Genomic DNA, 16,633 nt, shown 5'->3' with positions numbered 1-16,633 from the left:
GCCTTTTCGCTATAACTTTTTTTCTGTGACGTTTCAGAAGTTGCAAAAAAAAACCCATTTGAGAAGCATTGGCGCTGAACCTTGGGTCCGAATTTCAGATATTTTCGCGCCATATTTTCGGAGATATGATCTGCGGAAGTTGGTCTTTTTGCAGACTCCTGAATTACACTCAAAATAGGTGACCTGGGGAAAATCGTCATAACTTTCATTCTGAGCATCGGATTGAAATTTCGTAAGAAGGTACAGAAAGAGGACGGACTGTAGTTTCTGTTTATATATTTTTCAGAGTCAAAGGTTGAAACAGTGACACGTGGCACTTCATACAAGTTCGCTCTACTGAACTAGTCTATAATCAGGTCACTGCGGGAGATTGTGCATAACTTTTTCTTGGAGAATCCAATTTGGATCAGACTTGTGGCATTGGAAAGAGGACACAGAGGGCTACTACAGATCACAAGTTCAGAACTTAAAGATCCAAAAGTACAGAGTTACAGTCGTTTCAAGGTAGAGCTCCTAAAATCAAGAAAAAGCAAGATGAGGAAGTTTGATGGCAAGGATCCGGTGAATTGGATACTTCAGATGGAGCAATATTTTGATATACATGGTGTACAACTGTTACAAAAGGTATGTATTGCATCTTCATATTTAGAACCAGATCAATTTTTATGGTACAAAGGGCTTTGTTCTCGTAAAAAACTTGTTACGTGGTCAATTTTCACGGAGGAAATGATAGCACATTATGAGGATATAAAGAGCAACACCTTCTTTAGAGCAACACCACAACAATTGGAAAGAGTAAAAGGGCTTTGTGACATAATGGAAAGAAAAATTATGGAAACCAGGAAGCATGCCCCTCACAACTATAAAGAGGGAAGTGTTGTTTCTCCCAGCCTTCCACAACCTACAAGGGTTACACCACAACAATTGGAAGAAAAAAGAGAAAAAGGGATTTGTTACAATTGTGATAGCAAATGCACTAAAGGTCATAGGTGTGCTGAGAAGAAATTATTTTACATAGAATGTGAAGAGGAGGAAGAAAAGGATCAAGAAACATCAAAAGAAGAGGATATACGTCAGGACACCACCCCAGAGAAAGAAGAAATGAATCAGACCATACCTTGTAAAGCATTGGCAAGAATTACCACTCCTCAAACTCTCAAGATAGAAGGACATATCAAGAAGAAAAAGGTGCAAGAAGTGAAAGATCACATCGAGAAAGAAGAAATGAATCCAATCATATCTTGTAATTCAATGGATGAAATTACCACTCCTCAAACTATCAAGATAGAAGGACACATCAAGAAGAAAAATGTTCAAGAAGTGAAAGATCACATCGAGCATCAAGAAATGAATCTGACCATATCTTGTAAAGGACTGGAAGAAATTACCACTCCTCAAAAGATAGAAGGACATATCAAGAAGAAAAAGGTTCAAGTAGAGAAAGATCATATCAAGCATCAACAGCAATTTATCCAACTTTTAAAGGATAACGCCACTTCGGTGCAAAATCAAATGAAACAACAGGTAGATCAACATCGTAGTGAAAAATGTTTTGATGTGAGTGATTGGGTATTTTTACTGCTACATCTCAAGCAAGCTATTTATGAGAAGGAAATGTTGGCAATACTACATGCACTTAAAAAATGGCGACCTTACCGAATGGGAAGACGCTTCAAGGATGAGGATGTGGAAGCATTGTTTTGTGCTATTTATATTATCCAACCAAATTGGATAAACGAAGCAACGAATGAATGGAAGAAGAACGAAGAAGTATGGCCACTTATTCAAAAGTTGCAAAAGATCCCAATTCAAGCAATATTGCCAGAAATTGAAGAGGAAGGAAAAATCATATTGGAACCTGGAGCAGTCACAGAAACAAGAACCCGAAAGCTACGAAATCGATCAATTTCAGAGTATCTCATCAAGTGGAAGAACTTACCAGCTGAATATTCCACATGGGAGGACAAGAATTTTATATAGAAGCATCAAGAACTACTCAAGTGTTGAGGACAACGCTTTTTGAAGGAGAGGGGCATGTTAGGCCCCTATACTACTAGTGTAACCCCTTATTGTTATTAGTATAACCCACTTATTATATTGATGTACCCATGTAGTGCCCATATTGTTACTATTATGCCACATAGAAGCCCACCATTGTTACTGTTGTGCCCTACAATATTATTGTTATGTAGGCTTTGATTGTATTGGGACCACTTAGACTCCTATATATAGAAAGGAGGTATTTTCATTTGTATCATCCAAGAATTGTCCATTTATGTAATGTAAAGGAGGTTGCCCCCTCGAAGAGGCTGAATTCTAAGGCGTGGATCTCTCTTTTCTATCTTTTTGTGAGCTGGTTTCATAACACAAAACCTCTCCAATTGAGAGGAAAACCCACTAGAATTCTTCTCTTCTATAGAACTTCGATTTACGAATTCCAAGACCTATGACCCTTGACCAAGACTCTCCAAGACCAAGGCAAACCTTTCCTTTTGATGAGATTTCTTTCCAGCAACTTCGTCCTCAGCAACTTCAGCAACTTCAACCCTCCAGTAGATTCTTCTGCAACTTCGACTTCCCAGAAGATTCTTCTGCAATTTCAGGTCCAGTAGTTTGTTCTACAAAAACCCTAGTTCACACGTGTGGCTAGAATATGGACATATTTGTCTCCTTTCTCCTTCACTTGAGATGAATTCTTCTTCTTGTCAATTAGGCTTGCAAGGGAGACTTCCTTTGCCCAAAACTTCGACTCTCTTGGAGTGACTGCAATTCCGTATCTTCTGTTGCAAGATGATGCCTTAACCTTCACACGTGTGGGGGAATATAGCCTAAAAAGAGATCACAAGGTGCTTCACTCTTCCTTCCTTGATCTCTCCTTGCTTCGCTAGGTAATGGGCCTCCTTTTCTAGCTTGATCGAACTTCTTTATGCTTGAGTGAGAGAGTGTCCTTGAATGAGGCCGATTCCTTCTACATATAGGCTTCTTGTCCATGTTTGTAGGCCAACTTGTCTATTGAGAAGAACGACTTGAAGCTTGCACATTTGACAAGGTCTTGTAGGGTCTTTTGACTCTAACTTTGACTCAAGTAATTTTCTTTACAATATGTAACATGCCCAAGAAGGGTCTTTCATACGTGACAATGACTTTCTTGACTTGGAGACTCAATGACAAGCCCTAGGAGCTCACAGTGGGAGCTTGACCTATAAAATAAATTTCCTTGAGCATTAAACCCATGCTTCAAGAATAACAGTAATAAATTTATTTTTCTCTTTTCATTAAATACATAAAATCATGATTACATATGTCATTATGAAGACCAAACTTATTTACATATTTCAACAACATGTGGTGGAAATTGTGGGACGGTGTTTTTGTTCATGGGTATACCTGACGGCTTTTCTGCTGCTTGATTCATCTCATCAGCCCACAGGGAGGCAATAGAAGATGTGGGGTTGATTTTAATGTAGCCTCAGGTAAGGCTTGAAAGGAACCCTGGTGAATCAATTATGTTTGTGAATATTTATGTTAGTATCCGTTGATTATCACTGGGTGTTATGGTTGTGTTAATGGCTGAGTTAATTCCTGTGTTATGGGTCGTATCTGTTATGACTGTATATATATTTGTTTGCAATATTAAGGTCCAATTTTGGCAAAATAAGTCACATAATCCTATTTTTGCAAGCCCTAGTTTGAAGCTATTAATTGTTGTGGGGGCATCTAGATTTGAGTCCAAAATTTGCCTCCTAATAAATTTGAAGGGGTTTTATCTTGCTTTATGCTTTTGCGGTAGCCTGGGGCTCTCTTACGGATTCATATCACTGATTGTACTTCTTAGTCTAATTGATCTACCTTTTAGCCATTTGTTGGCAATTGTTAAAATTATCTTATCTTATTTAGTGCCTTTTAGGTAGCATTTGAATCGGATTATATATAGCATACATGATAGATTCCTAATATTATGTTTGGGCTATGCATAAGTCGCTCTGAAACAATTAGCCCATGGTTTTTAACGTTTTCAATGGCCATGTTAGTTATGATTACGCATACATTTGTTTGAAATATTAATGTTTGGTTTTGGTCAAATTATTCACATTATCCTAATAGTTATTCACATAATCTGAATTGTATTTTGTTTAGTGGCTAGCAATTGAATCAAGTTGTGCACAACATAGAATCCTAACACCTTGGCTAGATATCCTATGTATATAGAAACCTGGGGCTGTATTTAGCTTGCAGTTCTTGAGTTCCCAGTGGTTGTCTGGGATGATTGTGTGTTTTTGTTTTAGTATTAAATTTTGTTTTGGGTAAAATAACTCACATCATCCTATTTATGCAAACTTCATATTTGAGCTAAGTTACGGGACACCATTGTGCATATCCCACATGTTGGACATGTGACATGTTAGGAAAGTTGTTTTGACATGTGTTTGGCATCTGTCCTAAAATAAGATGCCTTTCAAACACATGTTAGACACATGCCTTGGACATGTCCTAACGTGTCCGACACCAAGGTTTTAAAAAGACGTTTGAGGACTTTTAAAAAATGATATGCCCTGATGAAGTAAAAAATGTGGGATGTATTTTTTAATGATATAGGTTTGGACAGTAGTGTTGAATTGGCACCAACTAACTTGGATCTTAATGAACCAGTGCTAGAGCTGGTCACTTTTGATGATGGGTATTCTTGAGGAGTCATCCTCGGCACTAGCAGATGCAGATCTTGGATTGGATATAGAGGAAGAGGAGGAGGAGGATGGAGGAGAGAGCAGTGGCAGTGATGGTGATTTTGATGATTTTGACATGGAGGAGGACTAGTGACAGTAATGAGCTATGAGATTCTTCACATCTACGTTTCTAGTATCTACCCTGTTGTGTATTTGCCATTGACATTCCCACCTATAGTTTTTGTGACTCAATAGAACATCAAATATCTTAATGAGAAAACTACAGTTTATGGTTCTAACCTCCAAACTTCTATTTTATGATGTATTTTACGGAAAATTCTAATTTCTTGTGTTTGATCATCATTGATATAGTATCTAGTTGTATAAATGTTTTGTAATGTTCTAAATTAAAAAAAAAAAGGATCTTTATGTCCATGTTTCATTTTTGTGTGTGTGTATAACATGTCCTTTGTCCTGTTTTGGGGGTCGGCATGTCCTATGTTGGATACTTTGGACCCACATGTCCCATGTCCCTGTGTCATGCGACTAGTTTAAGCTATTATATTGTCGTGGGGCATCTAGATGCGAGTCCAAATTATCTAACTCTGAGATATCTGCAGTACATTTCCTTTAACTTTCTTGTAGGTGGCAACTGCATTGATTATATAAAATATAGAAATCCTAATTCCATGGCCGGATATGCTATACAGTAATTAACCTGTTGTTTTTTGAGGATGCCAATTGGTCTGTCTTTTATGACGGTGTATATGTTTGAAGTGTTAATGGCTGGTTTCGGTAAAATTATTCACATCATCGTAAGTTTACAAACCCCACAATGAAGCTATTGATTGCAGTTGGGGCATCTAAATTTGAGTCCAATTTCTGCGTTTTGATAAATCTGATGTTAAGTTTCATCTAGTGGCTAGTGTGTAGCAATTGAATCAATTTGTGTACAGTGTAAAATCCTAATAACATTGCTGGATATGCTATGCATATAAAAATCTGGGATTGTAATTGGCTTGCCATTCATTAAGTTGTGAATGGTTGTCTGTTATGACTTCATGTACATCTGCTTGAAGTATTAATGGTTGTTTTTAGTAATATAACTGACATCTTCCTAATTATGCTAATCCCACCTTTAAGAATCTAATTGCTGTTGGGGCATCTAGATCCGAGTCCAAATTATGCAGTTCTGCTAAATCTGAAGTGGGCTTTCTCTAGTGGCTTGTGCGTAGCAACTGAATCTAATTATAGAAAACATAGAATCACCATGGCTGGATATGTTATGTGTATAAAAACCAGGACAATAATTAGCTTATGGGTCTTGAGTTTACCAATGGCTGTGTCTGTTATGATTGTGTGAATTTTTTGTAGTGACGATGCTTTGTTTTGGCAAAATTATTCACATCTTTGTAAATTTACAAACCCCACATTGCAACTATTTATTGTTGTAGGGGCATCTAGAGTGAGTCCAAATTTTGCCTTCTGATAAATCTGAAGTTGGTTTCGTCTGGAGGCTGGTGGGTAGCAGCTGAATTAAGTTGTGTACAATATAAAATACTAATGTCATTGCTAGAAATGCTATGGATATAAAAACTTGGGACTTTAATTAGCTTGCCATTCTTGGGGTTGAAAATGGCAGTCTGTTATGACCGTGTACACGTTTGTTTAAAGTATTAATGGCTGTTTTTGGAAATATAACTGACATCCTTGTATTTATGCAAAATCCCACCTTTAAGCTATTAAAAGGCCGTCTAGATCTGATTCCAGATTCTGCAGTTATGTTAAATCTGAAGTGGGCTTTTAGTGGCTTGTGGGTAGCAATTGAATTAAATTATATAAAATCATAGGATCCTAACACCATGGATGGATATGCTACGAATATAGAAACCAGGGACAGTAATTAGCTTATGCTTCTTGAGGTTGCCAATGGCTGTGTCTGTTATGACGGTGTGTACATTTTTTGAAGTGGTAATGCCTGGTTTTGGTAAAATTAGGTACACCATCCTAAATTTACAAACCTCACATTGAGGCTATTGATTGTTGTGGGGGCATCTAGATACGAGTCCAGATTTTGTGGCCTTGTAATCTGAACTTGGTTTTGTCTACTGGTTAGTGGGTACCAACTGAATCACATCATAATCAACATTGAATCCTAACACCAATTGCTAGATATGCTATGCAGACAGAAATCTGGACTGTAATTACCTTGCACTTCCTGAGGTTGCTAATGGTTGTGTCTGTTATGACTTTGTACATTTGAGTCCATGTTCTGCAATTGTCATAAATCTGAAGTGGGCTTTCTCTAGTGGCTTTTTGGTACCAATTCAGTCAAGTTATCTAAAACATAGAATCCTAACAGCATGGTTGGAAATGCTATTCATACAGAAACCAGAAACTAGTGACAAAGTGATTAGCTTTTGGTTCTCGAGGTTACCAATGGCTGTCTATTGAGTCCTGACAGTGTATACATTTGTTTGAAGTGTTAATGACTGGTTTAGGCATAATTAGTCACAGTATCCTATTTTTTCAAACCCCTCGTTGAGACTATAATATGTTTATGATTATAGGAACCTCGGACTGTAATTAGCTTTACATTCTTGAGGGTGCCAATGGCTGAGCCTGTTATGACTGTGTACATCTGTTAAAGTATTAATGGCTGTTTTTGGTAATATAATGCACATTATCCTATTTATGCAAAAACCCAGTTATCCCTCTTTTAAGCTATCAATTGTTGTTGGGACATCTAGAGGTGAGTGCAAATTCTGCAATTCTGCTAAATCTAAAGTGGGCTTCCCATGTGGATTGTGGGTAGAAATTGCAATAAAGTCTATAAAACACAGAATCCCAACACTGTTACTGGATGGCATATGTAGAAACTGGGATGGTAATTAGCTTGCGGTTTTCTCAAGGTTTTCAATGGCTGTTCCTGTTATGTCTGTAAACATTTGATTGAAGTGCGAATGGCTGGTTTTGGTAGCATCCTAGTTTTACAAACTCTATATTGAAGCTATTGATTGTTGTGGGGGCATCTAAAGCTGTGTACAAATTTTGCTGCCTTATAAATCTGAAGTGAGTTTTGTCTAGTGGCTAGTGGGTAGCAATTGAATCAAGTTGTTCACGACATAGAACCCCAATACTGTGCCCACATACTTTCTGCATATAAAAATATGGGACGTTAAATATTTTGGGATTCTTGAGGTTGCCAATGGCTGTGCTGGTTATGGAAATGTGTAGACTAGTTTGAGCTGTGAAGTATTAATGGCTGCTTTGGTAAAATAATTGATATCATTGTCATTCAATTTATCTAAGCGCTACAACTTGGCTATCAATTTTTTGGGGGCATCTAGATTTAAGTCCCGCTGACCACTTAGTGTCAACTACCCTATAGCAGCATACATTTTTTCAAAGCATTCCATCATGTTTGAGCAGTCAAGTAGCCAAAGATCATCATCATCCTTCAATAACTTATCAAAATTTAAACCCAAATTCTGCAGCCCAGTGGGCCTTGATTGTAAAATGATTGTAGTATGTTTATTAAGCATTGTAAAACATCTAGGTAAGCCTATGATTTTTACCAAAGAGTTTCACTCTAGGGAGATTTTTACCCTCCACCAATTATTTGTATTTGATAAACCCTTATAATTGGCAGAGTTTTTCTCCCCACCCCAAAGCTAGAGTGGGATTCAATGGTCAGGTCTTAGGTCAGTGCTAGTGTATTGAGTCTATGTATTTTATCATATTAGATCATCTGTAAAGTGTCGTAGAATTTGGTAGAATTTGGTTGAGTCTGAGGTCAATTTTTAATTGTCAGAAAATTTCCCTTGTGAGCAGGATTTTTGTGTAATATTCATGTAAAGATGTAAAATGTGTTGTCTATAGAAGCCTAGGGGGTATGAGTACTTCAACTTTCAAACTTTCTATCTAGACAAACTTTGAAGGTGCAAACATGTGTTTAAACCCCTCTAGAGGTTATTTTGATTTTCTAGCAAAAAGTGACAAAAGATAAGCTGGAAAATGGTCAAAAAATTATTTCCAAGTGAAAGAATGAATTTTTGGAAAAAGAAGACCTTCCCAAGGAACAATGTGGAAAAAGTCGAAGTCAGGATTAAATCGACAAGGGTCCAAAAATTTAAAAACTCTTTAAAGTCTAGAGTTTTTTGAAGAAGTCGGCAAAATTAAAAAAATACAAAATATTCATTTTTAATTTTTTTAGCATCTAAAGTATCCACAACATCAAATAAATTCATTTCCGCATAAATATGTAAAGAAAGCTAATATATAATATGAATATGAAGTCTAGTGCTACATCACATATCAAAATAGTGCATCAAGTTCACATATGAAAATAGTGAATCAAATCTGGAATCTCGAGTCCTGTCTCAGTCTTAACTCTCAAGAGTCAAAATATCAAAAAAAAATATAATAAATGTATTTCATGAGTCATCTACATGTCATAAAGTAATCAGTTACTGAGATCCTCTACCCCTTTCATGGGAATATGGAATGGCTTTGCCTTTCCCTCTAGAGGAAGAAGGCCCTGACCTTGGGGACACAAATGGACTCAGTCGTCATTTAGAAGCCAATAAAAGAGGTGGCCTTTGTCCTTTGCTGCTGTTGCCCATCCTAGACGGTGTCATCTCCTCCTCATCATCCTCTTCTTGCTATGCCTCTTGACTCTGACGCTGTCCCTCCTCTACCTCTGACTCTCCTTCAATGATCAGATCTTAGGTCAGTCCTAGTGTATTGAGTTTGTGTATTGTATCATACTGGATCATTTGTAAAGTGTCGCAGAATTTGGTTGAGTCTAAAGGTCAATTTTTAATTGTCAAAAAATTCCCCTTATGAGTAGGATTTTTGTCATATTAAGGTAAAGATGTAAATGTGTTGTCTATAGAAATCCTGAGGGTTATGATTACTTAAAATTACACTTCAACTCTCAAACTTTCTATCTAGACAAACAAACTTTGAAGGTGCAAACATGTGTTTAAACCCCTTGAGAGTCATTATTTTGATTTTCCAGCAAAAAATGACAAAAAAATAGCTGGAAAATGGTAAAAATAAAAATAAAAATAAGAGAAAATAAAATTCTCTCCAAGTGAAAGATTGAATTTTTGGAAAGAGAAAACCTTCCCAAGGAACAATGAAGTCGGGATTAAATCGACAAGGGTCCAAAAATGGAAAAACTCGTTAAAGTTGGTGTTTTTTTGAAAAAGTCCGCAAAATCAAAAAAATACAAAAAAAATCATTTTTTTTTAAGCATATAAAGTATCCATAACACCAAATAAATGCATTTCCACATAAACATATAAAGAAAGCTAATATATAATATGGATATGAAGTCTAGTGCTACATCACATATCAAAATAGAGTGAATCAAGTCCTGAATCTTGAGTCCTGTCCTAGTCTCAATTCTCAAGAGTCAAAATATCAACAAAAAAATATAATAAATGTATATCATGAGTCATCGACATGTCATGAAGTAATCAGTTACTGAGATCTTCTGCCCCTTTTATGGGAATATGGAATGGCTTTGCCTTTCCCTCTAGAGGAAGAAGGCCTTGCCCTTGGGGATACAAATGGACTCAGTCGTCCTTGAGAAGCCAATGAAAGAGGTGGCTTCTATCCTTTGTTGTTGTTGTCCGTCCTAGACGGTGTCAACTCCTCCTCCTCATCCTCCTCCTGCTATGCCTCCTGACCTTGAGGCTACTCCTCCTCCTCTGGCTCTCCCTCCCTTGCAACTGTTATCTCCTCTGTCGCTAGTGCCTATGGATCCACATCTAACCAATTAAGAATCGAGTCCATGGTCGATCTCTCAATCTCGACTCTCCATGCAGCAATGGTACTAATATTGTCCAATGAGATGGCTTCCACATCAGGAGTTTTCTGAAGTTGTCTCAACCACAATTGAAGATTGTAGTAGACGTAGACCATGTCATTGAGGCATTAGGACTCCAATCTGTATTTAGGGTCATAGATTGTAAATTAGTACTTAGAAAATTTAAATATTAAAAATAATAAAATGAATTTAAAAATTTATTTGATTTTTTTTACCTGTTGCGCTTTTTGTTGTGTATTTTGTCAAATACACAAGTTGCACTCATACACAGAGGAACTACATGTTTGGCTGAGCATTCAAATGGAAAGCTTTTGGAGATGGGGTACTTTGCCACCATAACTTATCCACCAAGCATCTACAATTTAAAAGAAAAATGAGAAACATAAAAGAAAGTTAAAACATTGAAATTCTAAACTTGAAACAAACTGAAGCTTACATGGCATTTTGGTCGTCCTATTCTTAATAGCCATGGTAAAACCAAATGTGCTACTTTCCATCCTATATATCTCCATTTCTTTAGAAATATCTTCATGTTCTTGCTCAGATGCCACTATCCTCTCAACACAAGTGAAGAATCCATCCATTATCTCGACATCAAATCTGAAACCACAAGAGTAAGAAAATGCGGGGTTGAGGTAGATACCTGCAGCATGAATGGGGCGATGGAGGGTGTTGTTCCATTGCTCATCAATCACTGCCCATATGACCTGTTGTTTCTTTAACCCTTCGCGTTGTTTCCCCAACCCCCCGTCTCCCTTATTTTCATAATAAGCACAAATGGCTTCTTTGGCCCTATCCATGGCCTCATACAAGTAGCCCATTGCGGGCTTCTCTCCATCAATAAATCGAAGAACCCTTACCAAAGGTTTTAAAATGATACACATCTCCTCGACTCCTGCCCAAAAGCTTTGATTATATCAAACTAGCATGCATATGCCCTCTCCCTTTGGTTTGCGGCTAATAGATAAAACACGCCAATCCTGTGAACGAAACATGCTCTCCACATCCCACATAGAATTCAACAGAGACTGAAGAGATGAAAGTAGTGGCATGTCGTGTGATGGCAGGACACACCAACTCTTTGTTGTTGGTGAATTTTCTCATCAAGCTAAGCACAAATGCATGATTATATATAAATTTTGTTATGCTCCTAGATGATTCAACAATATCCCTCAGAAGAGGAATCTTATCTATATCCTCCAACATCAAGTCAATTAATAGCCTGCCGAATGATTTTTGGAGATGGATCTGGGCAAAGGTCCACATTTTGCCCCAAATGGAATTTTAATCTGTTGACACCCCCTGATATATGCTTGCCACAAAACTTGCAAGTCAAATACATTCTATTGACCACCCAGATTCGGGTATAGTACTAGGTTCTCCATATTACCACATAGGGTCCAAAAGCCTTGGCATTTTGTTTGAAACTTTGAACTTGAATTTGAACCCGGGCACAAAAAAAATAAAATAAAATAAAAATTGCCCATCACTTAAGAAGCAAACACAAATGTAATTGTTGATTTTAAATTTTAAATGCCTCTTCCCACTCGTTTGAACACACTTAGATTCACTAAACAAAGGTTTGCATTTTTGTCATTTGATTCTTGAAAGTTGAAGTTTTGCTTCAATCTAGATTTTCAACAATGTTTTGATTCAAAATTCTAAACAAAAATAAGATAAAAACAAACTAATTGAATTATAGAAAGATTTAAGCAGCCATTTGTGTAACAAAGACTAAGAGGGAAATTAAAATATATATATGATATCGACACTTTGAATCTCTCACTGATATCGACACTTTGAATCTCTCACGTTGAGCAGTGGACAAATATCCAAATCCCCACAACAAAACTAGCAAATCTCCTTCTCTTGGGCAATGGAAAACACTTCCTCTCTCCATAGGGACAAATGGGAGCAAAAACAATGAAAAATGATGGGGTTTTTCACTTTTTTGCCTCTTACGCACGCTCTGGGAAGTCTCTGTGACTTTTTGGGTCAACTCCCGATTAAATCTGGACTTTTATGATTTAATCCCGATTTTTTCGGGAGTGAAAAAAATTAGCAAAAAATCAGCCGATTTAATTGGCTAGCCAAGAAAATCGTAATTTGGGGATTAATCTTGACTTTTTCCACACTACCGAGAATTCATTTCCAAGCTAGAAAAATGACAAAAAAATTCCTTGGACCATAAAAAATAATTTCTCAAGGAAAATCAATTTTTTTAGTCTAGGTGGTTAAATTGAATGAGAGAATTTTGAGGAAAGAAATTGGGAAATATTTTCGAGGACCTTTATTAAAGGATTTTTTTTTTTTAAAGAAAATACAAACTTTTGAACCATGGTGGTTAATTGAAGGGGAATTTTTCAAGGAGAAAATTTGAAAAACTTGTTTTTTGGATCGGGATCAAAGCTTTTTTCAACAAATTCGAATTTCTTCTTCCATATTGAGGGATGAGATTAAATTTTATCTTGGAACTGCTTTATAATCATTTTGTTTGCAGATCTACACCTGGCATAAATTTGCTTGTAGGTGGATTTTTAGGCCTTCAAGGCAAATTCAAAAATTTCCTTGGAATAAATTCCCCGTTTTTTGCTATTAAACCCTCCTTTCTCTGCGTGAAGATTTGGACGACTAGGGTTTACAAAATGGAGTAAATATGGGGAGACGTCCTCATTCTAGAAGAAAGATCGATTTCTTTTTTGAGTCAAGACCAAATTTTCTTTGACAACCATTTGCAATATTTTTTTAAAGAAATCGATTTGGAGGCCTCCATCTCCCAACCTCAAATGTTCTTCTCCCTGAGATGCAAGGAAACTTGAATGAATTTATTTTGAAGGGAATTTGAAACTAATTTAAAAAGAGCAAAATTATTATAAGAATTTTTATTTCATTGGTATATTAAGAGGGGATATTTAATTCCCATTTTGTAACCCTTCTTGATATATTTTTTTATCCTATCTCTTTTCTAGGGGTTCTTTTGAAACTCTGATAAAATAATTATTTTTTTAGAGGGAGCTTGGGATTAATTCCCATGGTATCTTATCCTCTAATTGGGTAGGGGGTTTCTACTAACTAGTAATTAGGTTTTATTACTAACTTTTTCATTGTGCATATATTAATTCATAACATTTAAGTGTTAGATTTAGATTTCATATCATTTGCTAATAAGCTTTGAATTACATATTTTTTTTAATCCATGGTTTTATTAACTTAGTTTATATTTTAATAATTTAAATTCAATTTGCTAATTGGTATCTTTATTAAGATTTTTCTATATTTTCATAGATCCAATTTGCATCATTTCATTGAATATTTTTTCATTTTGCTTCATTAATTATTGGTATAAGCTAATCCTTTCATAATTGAATAAATTGTGCTCAAAGTGCTAAGTGCTAATTCAATCATATAAGTGGAATGGTATTTGCTATTGATGAATTTTAAATACATTTCACAGTTTGAAGCTTTTGGTTTTTAATTGTTAATCTCTTTGAAGCATTTGATTAAAATCTCATTACTAATTTGCATTAGATCTCATTTACTTATGCTTTATTGAGAAATTTGTAATTGTTTCTTTGGGTTCTATTGATCATATTAATACTATAAAACACACATCCTATTTTGATCAATTGAAAGTGGAATTGTATTTTGTTATTGATACCTTTGAAGCATTTCACTTTTGAAGCATTATGGTTAGTCTCATTTGAAGCATTTGTTTAACAATTGCATTTGCATAGTAGTCTTAGATTTGTATCTTAAAATTTACCTCCAAGCATAAACTTTGTTGATAGAGAAATATGACAACCTTCCCCATTATTCAATTTGAGAAACTTGACCCTTTGGCAATGGTTAAAACAAGTGACCTTGCAATTCTCTTGTGGACAATCTCTTGTAGGAACAAAAGCACTTGGGTTGCTAGAAGTCTTGGGTAGGTATTATTATTGAGGCCTTAGCCTCTTTCCCCAACACTTATCTTTTTTTTTTAAGACAAATTTCGGATGCTATATTATGGCTGAAAAATAGAAGTCAGTTCTTCAAAAAAACATACAGTATTTTCTGGCTATTCTGGATCCAAGGAATTACAAAAAAGTTCCTTTCCTTGATCCTTGCCTTAGTAGTTCTGCTTCTAAATATTCCTAAACTACTATAGATCCTAACAAACTGCAGAGACCAAAATTTACATTTACACTTCATAATTAGTCTATTTCAATGTGGCTGATCTGTCTGGCCGTGGACTCTTCTGGGTTTGGGTCTGGATCGGCCTGTTTGGCGCTGGAGGAACTGGGAGCAGCCTTGTTCTTCTTATCCATCATAAACTGGAGGATTGAGATCGATTCTTCTGCGTGGCTGCAACGGTTGGCCAGGTTTCTAAATTGTTCATAAAGTGAGGATACTCTATGCAGAAAGAGGTTGATTTCAGCTCTGTATTTCTCGTTCAGAATCTTGTATTGGTCCTCCATTCTTGTCTCCAGGCTTTTAACCTGGTCTTCCATGGCTCGTTGCTGCGCTCTCAGCTCATCGAATTCTGCCTGGAGATCTGCGCAATGGAAACAATCCTCTGATCGATTCATCTTTGTCTTCGACCACGTCCTGTTTGCTACACTTGCCGCTGATCCTCGAGTCTCTGGTGCCCGAGCGTAGTTGAGCGAAGCTGCTGCTGTGGGATGGGCGAACTTGATGTTTTGAACGGATTGCCAAATACTGTGCCAATGCTCATACAAACATCTATTCTTGGTGCGTTGTGGAGCTCTGTTCTCTGGCAAATTTATAGAGTTGAGCTGCTGGCTTCGGAGGCGGGAAGAAATTGATTCGAGTTTCTTGGGATTATTGTTGGCCTGTTGTGTAATCGGTTGCAGATCTTGCTTAGTATGGAGGTTCGATCTGAAAGGACGATCTTCTTCTGAGAGCCTGTGCCATTTCGCATTCCTAGACAAGCTTCGATATGCATATCCGGGCAAAATCCTCTCCACATGCTTGACTCTGCCACCGACACAGATTACCTGATCCATCCCTCTGTTTCTGTCAGCTGGGGACGGCGAGCTGTTGACTAGTTTTGAAACGGTCATGGCAGCGGTTGGGCCGACACGCTGGAGTTACAGCAAAGACTGCCAACGGGCCTTTCGCATGCCCTGTTGGCAAACTTATCCGCTTCCTTGTTCAGACTGCGGAGAATGTGATAGTAGCTTATCTCTTCCATTGTTTCATGTAGTAGTTGGTTTCTCTGATTTATCTGCTGAAGAAGAATGTTTGGTGTGCTCTTCCTGTGCGCCATGAGCCTGATTATTATTGAAGAATCCCCAAACACCACTGCCTTTTTTATCCCGAGTTTGGTTAGTTGGATGAGCCCTTGATACAGGGCTAGTCCTTCGGCTCTATTGTTAGAGTTCTCCCCTAGCCCCCATTCATAGTAAAGGATACGATCACCGTTTGCATTGCAAATAAGGCCCCCTGCACCTGCTAATCCTGGGTTCGACTTTGATGCCCCATCGAAGAATAGGCAGAATTTATTGCAGTTGCTCATCCACTTAGACAGTTCCTCCTCTTTCAATCGTAGCTTCCATGCACTGTTTACTTCCTTCTTCTTGGTCCATTTCCTGCTGGTTTCCTGAGCCCTGGATATGTTCTCCAAAACATAGCTGAGGAAATTTCTCTCCTCTGCACTGTAATTTGTTGCACTAACTTTGCTATTGGTGTGATTTGTTATTGATTCCAGGGCCAACATTTTGGCCTTGTGGCAAATTTTCCTAATGCTGAATCCTTTTTCTTGGAAAACTTTGCCATTTCGCGCTAGCCAGATGCGCCATAAAAGAGTGAGAGGTATGGTGTTCCATACTCTTTGTGCCAGTTGGCTTCTTTTCTCCTTCCACGGGCAGTTCTTCCTCCATTTGTAGATTGTTTCAGCTATTGTGTTCTGGGGTTCCCATGGTGATTCTCCAATTGAGGCCATTTCCTTCCAACATTCTCCAGCTACCGGGCAATCAATAAATAAGTGTTGCATTGTTTCTTCTGACCTACAACAATTTGGACATCTGGATGGGCCCATTATGCCTCTCTTTCTTAGGTTCTCTGCTGTTAATGTTTTCCCTTTCAGAAGAAGCCAGAGGAAAAACTTAACCTTAGGGGGAGCTTCTGC

At 37.2% G+C, this 16,633-nt stretch overlaps 1 long non-coding RNA gene across 1 annotated transcript in view; it reads left to right on the top strand.

Moving 5' to 3' along the window:
- LOC149213281 (uncharacterized) overlaps positions 1 to 4,811 on the top strand; it is an 80,051-nt gene extending 75,240 nt beyond the window's left edge. Inside the window, exon 2 of the long non-coding RNA XR_016250807.1 lies at positions 4,651 to 4,811. This is a non-coding gene — a long non-coding RNA (uncharacterized LOC149213281). The remainder of the gene's footprint in view (positions 1 to 4,650) is intronic.
- Positions 4,812 to 16,633: the final 11,822 nt, after the last annotated feature.

This window comes from Pinus tabuliformis, chromosome 1_1 (genome assembly GCF_031772625.1).
Source record: "Pinus tabuliformis cultivar Carrire ecotype Pingquan chromosome 1_1, CPIR1, whole genome shotgun sequence".
Taxonomy (NCBI): Eukaryota; Viridiplantae; Streptophyta; class Pinopsida; order Pinales; family Pinaceae; genus Pinus; species Pinus tabuliformis.
The sequence above is the reverse complement of the archived record's forward strand: the minus strand, read 5'-3'. Positions and strand labels throughout refer to the sequence as shown.